Source organism: Microtus oregoni, unplaced genomic scaffold (assembly GCF_018167655.1).
Source record: "Microtus oregoni isolate MIOR12 unplaced genomic scaffold, Mior012 000106F_ref0000393, whole genome shotgun sequence".
NCBI lineage: Eukaryota > Metazoa > Chordata > Mammalia > Rodentia > Cricetidae > Microtus > Microtus oregoni.
Genome location: NW_024544721.1, coordinates 2,518,184 through 2,532,717, shown reverse-complemented (window position 1 = coordinate 2,532,717; position 14,534 = coordinate 2,518,184).

Genomic DNA, 14,534 nt, shown 5'->3' with positions numbered 1-14,534 from the left:
TTATTGCTTAACCAATGAAATCAACAGATTGATATATGACACTCCCACATCACTTCTGCTTTTTCTGTTTAAACAGAAAAGGAAGGCTTTAACATAGCAAAATTACATATAACAAAACAGTTATCAAGCAAGAATTACAGTTACAATATTTATATCTATTTTATCTTTTATCATAACAATGGAAAACTATAACTACCTATCCCTTCTTCAACTCCATCAAAGACTCCAGAAGGATATGATATTATCTAAGCAAACAAGAAATCCAAACTCTAGAAATGACAGAGACATCTTGCTGCCTGGACAGTCACCCAAAGTTCTTTTGTGCCGTTGGGGCATCCATCTTTAGCCTTCAGGCCTATAGTTTCCAGCAGACATTCCCATGAAGCAGGAAATTCCAAAGACAGTTCACTCACTATCTGCTGAGTCCTACAGTATGTCTCGCAGACTCTTTCTTGAGTCATGAACCCCGAAAGACTATCTCACCTTTAGGCAAGTTCAGTAGTCCTCTCTCTGCGGGTTCTCTGTGTCCAGTTTATTCAACAGTCCAGGCAAGAGCTGTTTCTTGCCCAAATGGCTATCCAACTCCATAAGGATCCTCTTCGATGCCCATCTTCCTCTCGAAATAGATTGGTGCCGCCAGGAGCAGACATGTCTCATTGTCATGAAAACTCCTAAGTTATTAAAATATTTTAAATGCCATATTCTGCAGCCTTTGAGAGATATGAAGAATGCCTATCTGAAATATATCTAGAAAATCTAAGTAACATGACTACAAACTTGACTATTATTTATGATTATCCATCAACAACCTATATTTCCTAATTATACATTACATTTTTAAATGAACTACACAATCACAATACCTTAATCAAGAGCAGAAATACATATACATATAACAAAATTGACCTTAAAATCCATACCAATGTAAATTATTAATAACTATATCATATCCCCCTTTAAATGTAAAAGAACATTTATAAACAATATTTGGGAACATTGGCGCAGTTTTTTCTCTCCAAACTACTTCCAGCTGAATGGGGGCACTGTTAATCAGATCATTTAGGGTGTAACCTGTGTGCCAGGTTTATCTCAGTTGTCTGTTGAGTAAAGTAATTGTTCAAAGCAAGTTTTTGGGAGGTCGTGGTCTATCATACCAAATTGGGATAGAAGAAATCCACAGGGTCTGGTCTTCTGTGAAAACAAAAGAAGACCCGCTCCAAAGCATCATATCCTTAGACCCAAATTTTGAAATCATAATACCCTTATTATATCCATTCTGGTTACATTTTGCAGTCCATATAATGAAATATCTGTCTGTACTTAGCTCCTTTACAGTCAGAAATTTTAAAGAAAACACAATGACACAAAGAATCCAGACTCTCTGTGAATTTTCCATTTTTACATGGCTTATTTTTCTTTATTTCTCTTAATCTATAACTATCTGTACTCTGTCTCTTTAAAGACTTTACCTTTTTTTAAAACCATTAACTTTATTCTCTATATTCTTTTTCTTCTCTCTCTCAAGCCTACATAATTCATCCAACAGTGTGGTCTTTTATGTCTGAATCTGTTTTATTGTGAATCTGTAACATTTTTTTTTACTATCCAGGAGCATTTCTTAAAATGTTAAGCAGCTCTTAAAAACACTAAGTTGCACCATGTACAGGTAATAAGGTACTGCCTGTGTCCTGCCCAGTTGAAACCTTAACTGCGCTGTGTTTATGGTAATTACGGTAGTTCCTGCCTGAGATCAGCACAGTTCAGCAAGGAGCAGCTGCTCCTGCCTCAGACCCATTTGGTGCCCCTGAGCCACAGTTCCAGGCACACAGCAAGTCTAGTTGCCATCAAACAAATCATAGCACTTTACTCCAAATGCTCCATTCAAAAGCTCTGTCTCCCACAGGAGACAGATCGCAATGGCGGCACAGTCCAGAAAGCTGGCATTTTAAAACAGACAGTTTTTTCCTGCTGCTGAGTCAGGAAAATTTCAAAATGGAGGCTGTACCATTTTGTGCTAGTTCTGGGGCCACCAGGTAGGAGCGGCACTCAGCATTTTAATTCTGAGACTGAGCGTGCAGCACAGAAATTCTTTTTATCCAAGTTACAACCAAATCTGACACGCAGAGCACTGTGCAGTCTGAAAAATTGTCTCTGTATGTCGGCAGGAAACCGCCATGCTCTTCTGCCTGCCTAAGCCTGATTCTACAGTCTGTCCAGGTGCAGGCGGGGATTGGCATGGTCTCAGAGCACTCTCCTTTCGATCCCAAGCGGGAACAGAGACATCCAGTCCCATAAAAGACATTGAAATGCTTTAAAGCCAGAGTTCACGCTGGCAGCACAGCCCCAAGAAGCTGCACTTTAAAATGACACAGCGTTTTTTCTGCTGCTGTTGCCGAATCAGGAAATCTCTCTACAGCACGCCACCAACAAACAGCAAAAATCTATGTGAATTTCTCTCTCCCTTATTTTAAATCCTTCTCAGGTTTTTAAGTGGATTTAGTCCATCATGTAGGGCGCCACTCTGTTGTAGAAATAGTGGTGGCAGGGTTGCGTCCCCAGCACCCCGGTCGCCTGGCTGGCTAGCTCTAGCTTATGCCCCGAAATAATTACATGGAAACTGTATTCTTTTAAACACCACTTGGCCCATTTCTATCTAGCCTCTTCTAGGCTAGCTCTCACACCTGGACTAGCCCATTTCTAATAATCTGCTGTAGCCCATGAGCTGGTTTACCAGGAATGATCTTAACCTGCATCTGTCTGGAGTGGGAGAATCATGGCAACTCTCTGACTCAGCTTCTTTCTCCCAGCCTTCTGTTCTGTTTTCTCTGCCCACCTATGTTTTAACCTATGAGGGCCAAGCAGTTTCTTTATTGCTTAACCAATGAAATCAACAGATTGATATATGACACTCCCACATCACTTCCCCTTTTACTGTTTAAACAAAAAAAAAAAAAGGGAAGGCTTTAACATAGCAAAATTACATATAACAAAACAGTTATCAAGCAAGAATTACAGCCACTCTGTTGTAATAATTGGAGTGGCGGGGCTGCGTCCCCCGCACCCCTGCCGTCTGCACGGCTAGCTTTAGCTTATGCCCCGAAATAATTACATGGAAACTGTATTCTTTTAAACACCGCTTGGCCCCTTAGTTTCAGCCTCTTAACCCATTTCTATTAATCTATGTAGCACCACGAGTTGCACTTACCAGGGAGATTCTAGCCTACATTTGTCTGGAGTGGGAGAATCATGGCAACTCCTTGACTCAGCTTCTTTCTCCCAGCATTCTGTTCTGTTTACTCCTCCCACCTATGTTTTAACCTATGAGGACCAGCCAAGCAGATTCTTTATTTCTTAACCGATGAAATCAACAGATTGATATATGACACTCCCACATTAGTATCCCAGACCCAAAAAGATGAACATGGGATGTACTCACTCATAATTGTTTTCTAGCCATAAATAAAGGACATTGAGCCTATAATTTGTGATCCCAGAGAAGCTAAATAAGAAGGTGAACCCAAAGAAAAACATACTGGGGGGTGAGGTGGCATGGGGCTAAGGGGAATTGGGGTGAGAAACGTGAGAGGAGGAGGATTGGGGGAGCTTGGGGGAATGGAATGGGATGGAGGAATGGGATGGTTGGGACACGGAAGCAGAGAAATATATATCCTAATTATGGGAGCCACCTTAGGGTTGGCAAGAGACTTGACACTAGAGGGGCTTGCGGGTGTTCAGGGAGATGTCCCCAGATAGTTCCTTGGGCAACTGAGGAGAGGGAACCTGAAGTGACTCTATCCTATAGCCATACTGATGATTATCTTGCATATCACCTTAGAACCTTCATCTGGCGATGGATCAAGATAGAGACAGAGACCCAAATAGGAGCACCGGACTGAGCTCTTAAGTTCCAAATGAGGAGCAGAAGGAGGGAGAATATGATCAAGGAAGTCAGGACCACGAGGGGTGTACCCACCCACTGTGACAGTGGAACTGATCTATTGGGAGCTCACCAAGGCCAGCAGGAGTGGGACTGAATAAGCATGGGATGAAACCGAACTTTCTGAATATGGCGGACAATGAAGGCTGATGAGAAGCCAAGGACAATGGCACTAGGTTTTGATCCTAATACATGAACTGGCTTTGTGGGAGCCTAGCCTTTTTGCATGCTCACCCTCCTGGACCTGGATAGAAGTGGGAGGTCCTTGGACTTCCTGCAGGGCAGGGAATCTGGACTGCTCTTCATTCTCAAGAGGGAGGGGGAATAGAGTGGTTGGAGAAGAAGAGCAGGAGGGCAGTGGGGGGAGGGGGCAATGGGTGGGAGGAGGGGGAGGGAAATGGGAACTAAATAATAATTAAAAAAAAAAGAAAATCTAGAAGTAGACATACATATTTAAGTATCTCCCTTTATAAACAAATGTGCCAAGAGCATACATTAAAAAATATATCATTTTCAACAAGACTACCTGGTTAACATGATAACTACACGTAAAAAAAAGAGAAGTGTGGCCCTCTTCCATATCAGATAATTGATTTGAAATAGATTAAATCCTAAATATATGTACTGAAACTATAAAGGCTTGAAAAGATAATAGATACTTTTCTTTACTATTTTCATTGGACATATTTATGGCACAAAAGTTTGGAAACACAAAGAATACCAGATTTTTTAATTTATCTATTTTTTATATCCCAGCTGCAACACCAACACCCGTCATTCCCTACAGTCCCTTTTCCTCTTTGTCTTTTTTCCATACCCCCCTCCTCTTCTGTCTCCCTTAAATAAAGGGCACTTCTCCTATGAGTATCAATAAAGCATGGCATATCAAGTTGCAATAAGAATAAGAAACTCCCCATGTATTAAGGTTGGGAAAAATGATACAGTATGCGAAGTAAGGTCCCAGGAGCCAATAAAAGAGTTAAAGACAGACCCTGTTCTCACTATTAGGTGTCTAATAAAAGGGCCAAGCCACACAACTGTACCATATTTGTAGACTGCATAGATCAGTCTCATTGTAGGCTCCTTAGTTGTCAGTTCTGTATCTGTGAGCCCCTATCAGTGCTCATAGGTGTTATTTATATAAGCATTGCCATGGTGCTCCTGACCCCTCTGACTCCTACAATTCTTTCTTTTCCTGCTCAGAATTCCTGAACTCTTCCTCAAGTTTGTCTGTGGGTCTCTGCACCTGCCTCCATCAGTTGCTGGTTGACAATAGGTCAAGGCACCAATGTTGTCACAGGAGAGAACCAGATCAGATCAGGCTACTTATCCACTATTGCTAGGAATCTAAACTGAGGTCCTCCCAGTAGACTCCTAGGAGATGCCCCTGGCACCATGCTTCTTCTTGACCCAAATGCCCCACCCAAGCATCCCCCTCAGCATTCTCCTCCTCCATGCCCAAACCTGATTGCTCATGTTGCCATCCCTACCTCTCCTCAGTCCTCTCAAGAAATATCTTCTATTTCCCCTTTTCAAGGATATATGGGACCCCGCCCCTCTGAAATCTCCTTGTAATCTAATCTCTCTGGGTCTGTGGGGTATAGCATAAATAGTCTTTATTTTAAAACTACTATCCACTTATGAATGAGTACATATCATGATCATGTTTGTCTTTTTGGTCTGGATTAGCCCACTCAGGATGATTTTTTTTCTACTTCCCTATATTTGCCTTCAAATATACCAACATCTGTCTTTTTAACAGCTGAATAATTCTACATTGTATAAATGTATCACATTTTCTTAATCCATTCCCCAGTAGAAGGGCATCTAGGTTATTTCTGGGTTCTGGATTTTATAAACAATGGTGATATAAACACAGATGAGCAGATGAGCAAGTATTCATGTGGTATGATGGAGCATCACTTGGGTATATGCCCAATAGTGGTATAGCTAGGTCTTGTGACAGGTTGATTCCCAGTTCTCTAAGGAGCCTCCATACTGAATTCCAAAGTGCCTGTACAAGTTTGTACTCTCACTACCAATGGAGGAGTGTTACACTTGCTCAAAATCCTCTCCAGCACATGTGATCCCTTGTGTTTTTGATGTTAGCCATTCTAACAGGTAAAAGATGGGATCTCAGATTGATTTTGATTTGCATTTCCCTGATGGCTAAGGATATTGAATATTTCCTTAATGCTTCTCAGTCTTGATTTTTTTTTGTTGAGAATTATTGGATAGATCTGTACTCCATTTTTAAGTGGATTATTTGGTTTGGTGGTATCCAGTTTCTTGAGTTCTTTGTATATTTTAGAAATCAGCCCTCTGTCAGATGTTGGGTTGGTGAAGATCTTTTCCTACTCTTTAGGTAATAATTTTGTCGTACTGACAGTGTCTTTTGCCTTACAGAATTTTTTTTTTAATTTCATGAGGTTTCATTTATTAATTGTCAATCTTAGTGCCTCTTCTCTTGATGTTCTGCTCAGGAAGTTGTCTACTGTGCCAACGTTAAAGATTATTTCCCACTTTCTCCTCTGTCAGTTTAATTATAACTGGATTCATGTTGAAATTTTTGATTCACATGGACTTGAATTTTATGTGCTGTTAGTAATAAGGATCAATTTGCATTCCTCTAAATGTTGCCATGCTGTTAGACCAGCACCATTTGTTGAAGATGTTTTCCTTTTTCCCCATTGTATAATTGTGGGGTTTTGCCAAAAATAAGGTATCCATACATGTGTGGGTTTGTATCTGGGATTTCTATTTGCCTTCCTTGATTCACCTGTCTGTTTTCATGCCAGTACCATGCAGTTTTTATTACTATAGCTCTGTAGTAGAGCTTAAATTCAGGGATGGTTATACCTCAAGAAGTTCTTATATTGTATGTTATTGTTTTAGCTAGCCTAGATTTTTTTATTTTATCATATGAAGTTGAGTAATGTTCTTTCAAGATCTGTAAAAATTGTGTTGAGATTTTATTGCAGATTTCATTGAATCTGTAGGTTGTTTTTGATTAGCTGTACATTTTTACTATGTTAATCCTACTGATCCATGTGTATGAGAGATCTTTCCATCTTATTTCATCTTCTCTAATTTCTTTCTTGAAAGAACAGAGGTTCTTGTTATTCAAGTCTTTCACTTGCTTAGTGAGAGTTGCACAAAAATTTTATACATTATTTAAAGTTGTTGTAAAGGGTGTTGACTTTCTGAATTCTTTCTTGGCACATTTATCATTTGTGTATAGGAGAGCTATTTATATAATTTTTTTAGTTAATCTTGTATCCGACAATTTGACTAAGGTTGTTTATTTTCTGTGGGAATTTCTTAGTAGAGATTTTGGGGTCACTTATATATACTATTATATCATCTGCAGATAATGATAATTTGACCTCTTTCTTTCCAATTTGTCTCTGCATGATTTCCTTTAGTTGTCTTACTGTTCTAGCTAAACCTTCAGGTACTACATTGAATAGGTGTGGAGAGAGTGGAAACCTTGTCTTGTTGCTGATTTTAGCTGAATTGCTTTAAGATTATTTTCATTTAATTTGATGTATACTTATTAATTTGCTGTATATTGCTTTTATGTTGTTTAGGTATGTCCCTTGCATCCATGTTCTCTCCAAAACTTTTATCATAAAGAGATGTTTGATTTTGTCAAAGGCCTTTTCAGCATCTAATGAGATAATAATGTAGTTTTTATTTTTCAGTTTGTCTGTATGGTTGATTACATTGATATATTTTCATATGATGAACCATCCCTGCATCTCTAGGATGAAGCCTTCTTGATCATAGTAGATGGTCTTCTTGATGTGTTCTTGGGTTTGGTTTGTCAGTATCTTATGGAGTACTTTTGCATCAATGTTAATGAATGAAATTAATCTGTAATTCTCTGCTTTGTTGGGTCTTTGTGTGGTTTCAATATCAGAGTAACTGTAGATTCATAAAAAGAATTTGGCAATGTTCCTTCTGATTATATATTGTGAAATGATTTGGAGAGTAATGTCATCAAAAATCTCCCAACACTCCCCCCCCCCCCCAAAAAAAAAGCCCAGGGTCAGACAGTTTTGTTGAAGAATTATACTTGGCTTCCAAAGAAGAGATAATACTGTTTCATTTCCGATTTGATAATTATGGATTTTCTCTCTTTGTCTTTTGGTTAGTTTGATAGGTATTTGTCTATCTCATTGACTCTCTTTGAACCAATTCTTTGTTTCATTGATTCTTTGTATTGTTTTGTTTGTCTCTATTTTATTGATTTCAGCTCCTAGTTTGCAAATCTTCTCCCATCCACTCCTCCGCGGTGTGTCTGTTTTTGTTCTAGTGTTTTCATATGTGCTGTTAAATCTTTTCAAATTCTTCGTAAAGGCACTTAGTGCTATGAACGTACCCCTTAACATTGCTTTTATTGTGTCCCATGAGTTTGAATATGTTATGCATTCATTTTCATTGAATTCTATGAAGCCTTTTGTTTCTTTATTTCTTTCTTGATATGGTGGTAACTCAGTACATAGCTATTCAGTTTCCATGAGTTTGTAGGGTTTTTTGGTGTTTCTGTTAAAAACCAGCTTTAATCTATGATAGTCTGATATGATACAGGATGTTATTTCAAATTTTTTGTATCTGTTGAGGCTTGTTTTATGGTTGAGAATGTGGCCAATTTTAAAGTAGATTCCATGTGGTGTTGAGAAGAATATATATTCTTTTGTGTTTGAGTGAAATGTTCACTAGATACCTGTTAAATATATTTGACACATGACATTGGTTAGATATTTCTATGCTTAGTTTCTGTCTGGAGATCCTGTCCAGTAGTAAGAGTGGGATGTCAAAGTCTCTCACTATTATTGTGTGGAGTTCTGTGTGTGATTTAAGTTTTAGTAATGTTTCTTTTACAAATTTGGCTTTACATTTGGCACATAGATGTTCAGAATTGACACATCATCTTGGTGGACATTTCCTTTGATAAATATAAAATGTCTTTCTTAATCTCATTGATTAATTTTGTTTGGGAGTCTATTTTGTTAGATATTAGAATAGCTACACCAGCTTGCTTCTTAACTCAATTTGATTTGAAAAATGTTTTCTGAAGTATGTTTCTTGTATGTAACAAAATGTTGGATCTCATGTTTGTATCCAGTCCATTAGGCTGTGTCTTTTTATTGGCAAATTGAGTCCTTTGATATTGAGGAATATTAATAATCAATGCTTGTTAATTCCTGATATTTTGTTTTCGGTGGTGGTAGTGTGTGTGTGTGTGTGTGTGTGTGTGTGTGTGTGTGTCTTTGTGTTTCTCTTCTTTGGGTTTTGGTGGTATGATATTATCCTGAATTTGATGTTTTCCTTCTAGTATCTTGTATAGGGCTGTGTTTGTTGATAGATATTTTTTAAATTTGATTTTGTCCTGAAATATTTTTGCTTTCTCCATGGCTGGTGATGAGCGGTAGTCTGGACTGACATGCATGGTCTCTTGGAGCTTGAAATGAAACAGTTCAGGTCCTTCTGGATTTTAGTGTCTCCCACGAGGAGTTGAGTGCATTTCTAATAGATCTACCATTCTAATAGATCTACCAAAGGTGTTACTTGGCCTTTTTTTCTTGCCACTTTTAATATTTTTCTTTGTTCTTTATGTTTAATGTTTTGATTATTATGTTACTAGGATATTTTCTTTTCTCATCCATTCTACTTGGTGTTCTCTAGGCTATGTCTTTATTTAGTTTGGGAAAAATTTCTTCTATGCTTTTGTTAAATATGTTTTCTGGGTTTCTGAGTTGGGTTTATTTGTTCCCACTGTTCTTATGTTTAACTATTTTATAGTGTCCCAGATTCCCTGGATGTTTTGTGTTAGACATTTTTTTAGAATTAACACTTTCCTTGGTGAATAAATCTATTTCCTCTCTTGTGCCTTTTCTTCAATTTCTTTAAGGTATTTGTTCATATTCTCTTTAAGGAACTTTATTATGTTCATAAAGTAATTTTAAAATCATTTTCTTGTGCTTCAGCTGTGTTAGATTGTTCAGTTCTTGCTGTTGCAGAACATCTGGACTCAAGTTAGACCATGCTCCATTTTCTATTAATGACTGTGTTCTTACACTAGCATTTAGATATCAGGATTTGGGATTTTAGGTCTAGGTATTGAATCCTGAATTTGTCTTCATTGGATGGGTGTTTTGTTTCTTGGTTTCTGTTTCTCTCTGGTCTTCTGACTTAAATGGCCAAGGTTTCTGGTGACTAGCATGTGGTCAGATTCAGTAGGGTGTCCCTATTTATTTTGGGGGGTCTATGGGTACATAGATCTGACCTGGCCTTTGCTAAGGTCAGAGTCCTCATTTTAATTTCTAGACTAGGATAAGAAGACCAGAAGAAGTGATGCAGACTGAGGTCCCTAGATCAGATCTGGCCTCTGGAATCCCTAGGACAAGCCTGGCCTCCAGTACAGCTGCTGGCAGCTGGAGTACCGAGATCCATCCTATGTTCAAGTAAGGCTTAATTCTATTGAAGTTGTAGAACTGGGGTTCCTAGCTCCAGACTGGCCTCTGGGTTCCTAAGAGCAGCCTGCGCTTCCGAAAGGTTTCTGGGACTGCGACTCTAGAATGCACAGGGGATGGGTTGCTGCCTGACAATTCTGGACATCATTTAAAGAAGTGTTAGCTGGTGGTAGAACTCTTACCAGCGGTTCCTTGATCCTGCCTGTTCTCTGATAGAGACAAAGGCTTCTTCTAAAGTAGTAGGTCAGGATATGGGGCCATGGGGTAGGAGTGAAATCTGGGGTTTTTGAGCTGGCTTAAAGGGGTTTAGCAAGTGGTGGGAAGTGTATTCTCTGGGGTGCTTAGGACTGCTCTAGTCTCCTATACAGCTGTTGGAGCTTGTGGACCATAGTGTTAAGAATCCCAGATTTCAGCCGGGCGATGGTGGTGCATGCCTTTAATCCTAGCACTCGGGAGGCAGCGGCAGGCGGATCTCTGTGAGTTCGAGACCAGCCTGGTCTACAGAGCTAGTTCCAGGACAGGCTCCAAAGCCACAGAGAAGCCCTGTCTCTAAAGAAAAACCAAAAAAAAAAAAAAATTCCAGATTTGATTTCATCTAATATTACTATTTCTGTTTCAAAAGGATACCATTGTGATAGTGGAAAATTCTAGAAAAATTTCACAAAATATAAATGATGAAGATCTAGCATTTAGAACATGTAATGAACTAAAACTTTAACACAAATGCTAAAAGTTTAAACTTTAATAATGAAATGACATGTATAGTCACATTCTCAAAGATACATAAATGAAGTATAAGTACATTAAGATGCATATTGACATTTTGAAAGAAAAACTTTCACAAAAAAAATTAGAACACAACTTTATGCCAGAGGAAGTCATCAATTTACACTTTAGATGGTTGTGAGCTACCATGTGGTTCCTGGAAATTGAACACTAGATGAACAGCAGGTGCGCTTAACTACTGAGCCTCCATGATCCCCCATGACAAAGGACAAGAGCAGGTTATCCAGGAGGAGTCCCAGTGGGGGCCCAGTACCCAGAGAGTAGCAAAAGTCAGAGCCAGACCAATGATCTACTGCAAAGAACACTTAGAAGAAAAATTGTATGGACTAAAAGATACACTCTGTCACTTATTGGGCCACACCTTAGCCTCCACAATGAAATTTTCTTTCTCTCTGTCTTTTTTTTTTTTTGTTTAGGTTTGGTTTTTTTTTTTTTGGTTTAAGGCTATATTTTCAAATTTTGTTTGTTTTTCGGGGAGATCCCAATGGAAGAGGGTATGCAAGGGGATGGGAAGATGAGTGTGGTGCGAGTTCTATCTGTATGACATGAATATGTTTTATTACCACTGGTTAAAAAGCAAGGTGCTTTTGCCTATGGCAGGGCAGAATATAGGTAGGCAGGAAAACTAAACTAAATGCAGGGAGAAAGGAGGTGAAATCAGGAAGATACCGTGTAGATGCCAAAAGAAGGACACTGAAACCTTAACAGTAAGCCACAGCCTCATGGCAATACATAGATTAATAGAAATGGGTTGATTTAAGATGTAAGAGCTAGTTAGGAATATGCCTAAACCATTGGAAAAGTGGTATTGTAATTAATATAGTTTTGTGTGATTATTTGGGTCTGTATGGCTAGGAAACCAATGCTGAGTCTCTATTTACATTTTTGCTTTTATTTTTTCTTCCGTTTGTTGCTTATATTGTGTTTGTTTTAGGCTATACTTTTAAATTTTGTTTTGTTTGGGGGGGAGGTTGTAAGAGCAATAGGTGATGGCAAATGGATGGGGAGATGACTGGTATTGGAATGCATGGTTTAAAAAACACAAAATTCAATATAAAGCTTAAAAATAGAATAATGTATGTACACATATGTACATATGTGCAATGACTGTTAATGAGAAAAGAGGCCATGGAGTTGAAGAGAGAAAGGAGGAGCATATAGTTTGGAGAAAGAAAAGTGGAGGAAAAGATACTGTAATTATATTTTAATCTCATAAATAAAAAATTTAAAGTTATAAAAAGAAATAAAGAACTTGAAAACAAGAAGAATAAATCTAAATTAATAATTAAAAAAATAAATAATAAATTAAATCATTCATTCACACAAATGCTATAGTGACATTATTTTTGACCTTTTCCCTGCTATTTACTTTTATTGTTTACTTGTATTGTAGTTGAATGTTTGGAATGTCACTGGAATCCTAAATAGCATAAATACACTCTGAAATTAGGGTGAGTCAGTGGAAACCATGTAATTCTTGAATGTTGAATGTGCTAGACTTAAACATAAGCACAGAGTATTAAACATTAATGTTGATAGAGGGAATTTGGTAGAATTGATACTAATATTATTATGAAGGATCCCATGAAGAAGTATTGAATTGATTTAATAAAGATTTTGTAAGTTTGCAGTAGACTCTGCTTTAGTAATCCTTTTTCACTTTCCCCATGTGAGTAAAAGATAATAGATGCAAATGCATAATTCCTTAAAGCATTCTGGAAACTTTAGCTTTTCTATTCTTCTTGACTTATATTAACAAAAAATAAATTAATCCCCAGGAGGACAGCTTAAATGTTATTTTAGAAAAAGCTGTACTGCCTAGCAGAGAAAGCAAAAACTTAAAAGCTTTTTAGAACTTTCACAATATTATTCTGCTTGACTATTTTCTCAAAAAAATAAATCTAACAAAACATTTGATTATTACTGAAATTACTTCTGTACTTGGAAAAACTTTGAAATTATAAAAATGAATAAGAAAGAAAATATTAATCATCTATAATCTTAATTTGTTTGCCTACAGTCTACTTCTTCAATGCAGTTGAAATTAAATTCCATATTAAATGTTATATCTTGTTTTTCCTTTACCCAATTTTTAAAACTTAATGAAATTAAAGATGCAATTAACATCTAGAGAATTTGTGATTAAATTATGTACGATATTATAGCATAAAAGATGAGGCTTAGGGAAAGAATTCAGTTCAGGGAATAAGTTGTCAGAAGCTAAGATTTGGAAAGGAATTTTTACAGGTAATAAAACACTGTTCATTTCATTAAGAACTCCTGAGTTCTAATAGTGCTAACTATATACACATGGATGTGGTGCCATTGACTGGCACATTAGACAACCTTTTAGTGTTCATACTCCCAAATTTAAGCGAGCCTTTGTATTAGATCTTTAGAAGAACAGAACATATTAAATTTATCTTTATATATAGAGAAAGCAGGTTTGTTAGAATGGCCTAAAGGCTGTGGCCAACTAGTTAAACATTAGCTGTCAATCAATGGAAAGTCCAAGAATATAGTAGTTGTTCAGTCTAGGAGACTGGATGTCTTAGCTGGTCTTCAGTGTATACCAGACTCCTAAAGAAGTAGGCTTTAATGACAGGGAAGGAATGGGCTTGTAATGAAATTGAGAGCAAGCAAATAGACAACAAGATTCCCTTTTCCATGTCCTTTGTATAGGCTGTCTGCAGAAGGTTATGGCCTAGGTTAAAGGTGAAACTTCCCATATCAAAAGATATGAATTAAAAATATATCTTCTCACTGAAAGATCCAGGTTAAAGTGGGTCTTTACACTTCAACTGATAAAAAAAAAATTCCCTTACAGCAGGTGTGGCCAGCCATTTGGGCTTTAGGTAATTCCAGATATAGTCAAAGTGACAACAACCAAGTGTGGCAATCATAATTTCCCATAAGTCCTCCTCCAGATATAGGATCCTGGTAGCCATTACTCGATCCCTGCTGACATTCTGACTGTCTGGTCTTGCTTGTGCAGGTCTTTTGCCAACAACCTATTACAATAACTACTACTGATGGTAATAAAAAATAAATAATTATTAATAAATAATAGTATAAATAAAACAATAAAAAGAGGACATGAAGTCAAGGTAGAGATGTATTAAGGTGTCCCAGGGAAGTTGGAAGTAAGGGGAAGTGGGCAATATGAAAATACTTTGTATGAATGCATGAAATTTTGAAAAAAATCAAATATTATACAAAATATAACTGTTTTATAACTAATTCTTAAAGAAATCATATCAGATAATCTACTATATGTAATCTAGACAAGAAAATAAACTTTACCTATGGATGAACACTAATTAAAAAAAAAA